The sequence below is a fragment of the Echinococcus granulosus genome, assembly GCF_000524195.1.
Source record: "Echinococcus granulosus chromosome Unknown EG_S00338, whole genome shotgun sequence".
NCBI classification, from domain to species: Eukaryota; Metazoa; Platyhelminthes; class Cestoda; order Cyclophyllidea; family Taeniidae; genus Echinococcus; species Echinococcus granulosus.
This window is the reverse complement of record NW_020170718.1, coordinates 8,111-9,953: the sequence shown is the minus strand read 5'-3', so window position 1 is coordinate 9,953 and position 1,843 is coordinate 8,111.

The window sequence follows — 1,843 nt, the reverse complement described above, 5'->3', positions numbered from 1 at the left end:
TTTTAAAAATTAGGATTTGTTTGAGCGGTTTCTTGCAGCAACTATGCTATTATTTAGAATTTTAGCCGTAAAATCTACTTCGCAATTGAACCCCTTTATGTGCATTCTTCATTTCGCTGCCCCATAGTTAGGATTAAGTATTAGGATTTCAGCAAAAAACTTCTGTTTTATTTAAAGTTAAATCTCATCCACATAAATTTGTTAGGCTGATCGATTGCTCGAGGGGTTATTTCGAATTGCCATCACGGTATGTTAAAAGCTGTTATTTAATAACGGACGACTTCAGTAAATGGGGTGCTGGTTGTTAAATCAGTGGAATAGCCCCTAAATGTTTAGTTCCACTCGGTGCCAAGAAATTGTGGACCCCAACTTCTGTAAGAGCGCAACTTTTTCATTGGAATATCATCCGATAAGCATGGAGGCCTTACGGAACAGCACTAAATGCTAATCTCACCCCTTTTATCGCTGGAAGCAGAGCACCTGTCATCACAATCGTTTTGCAGTAAAGTAATTGTTCTCTAATGGACCCAGGATGATCTGCTACGGTAATAATAAATTGCAATTAATGAGTTTTTTCATATATTGTGTTCACTAATAAATTCGCTGTACGCGTTGTGGGTGACACTTGTCTTTGGTTCTGTAAACGTCAGCGCTTAACGTGTAATGCATAGCAAAGGCTGCAGTATTCAAGTTGTCGTGTTATCCCCTTCTTGGTGGAATATATCGCGCATATAAAACACCTCGTCCGTCGATTAGTTACTGACTTTTGCATGAAGAGTTGAAACTTCAGTGATGGGTTTTGTGCTGACATCTTGTTGAGGCGTAAAATAGCCAGTCCTACTTGCCCTTGTTTGTAGTTGTATTAACTGTATTCAAAGCAAAGCAGACAACAATCATTTGGCTGCCATATGATGCATTAGAGGCAAATTTGTTACGATTCCTCGTCTTTTTGCAATTAATTTATTTAACCTGGTAGTGTCTACATGCATGTATTCCGGTAAATGAGGCGACATGATGCCAAGAGAAACTAGAAATGCTTAATGACTCCGCACCTAACTGGCTTCTAAGGATTCTGCTTAAAATGTGTAATTGTGTGATTTCGTTTTTTGTTTGTGCTTTTTAAAGCCTGTCTGCGAGTTGATGGTGAGGCAAGTAGGTGGGCTTGTCACATCCCTGCGATGCAGGTGGCGGTGGTGATGAGTGGGCGGATGCGTGAACAGATATCTGACCACTAGTCTTTTCTGGGCTTAATATTTCTGCCGGTAAGATGGTCTTGAGACTGCTAGATTAACAGGAGATTTTCTTTCACTGCTTTTAGGTTAGTAATCCTCCGACAAGCTATGGACACGCGTAATGTCCAGTACATGTCCTCTTTCCCCGAACTCAGTTCCGCTGAGGAGGCAGCTACAAATCCTTTGGGTCAAGTATCTTCTCCGTTGCCTGCGAGTTCGATGACAAGAACGGTGGAACTGGACGTGGTATTCATGAAAAGATGGACGATGCGGCAGGAGTAAAGATGTGATCCGCCCATTTAGTTTGGATTGAGCCGATTTCCCCATGGAACATTTTTATATTCGCTGTAATTTTCGTCTTCGTTTTGGGTTCTGCGCAGATATGTACCTGTGTGTACGTGTACCAAATTCTTACCATTGTACTGGACTTAATACTTGTGTAATTGCCGAAAATGGGATTCTTGCAGAAGAAATGGGGGAGAGGATTGGTGAGGTGGAGTTGAGAACTGATGTGTATGGGATGGGCATTGTCAGTCGCGATTCTGGGAATTGGCACTGGAGTGATTTTTCTTTGAATGCGTCCACTACTGGAACCAATTGCCTTCTCAACC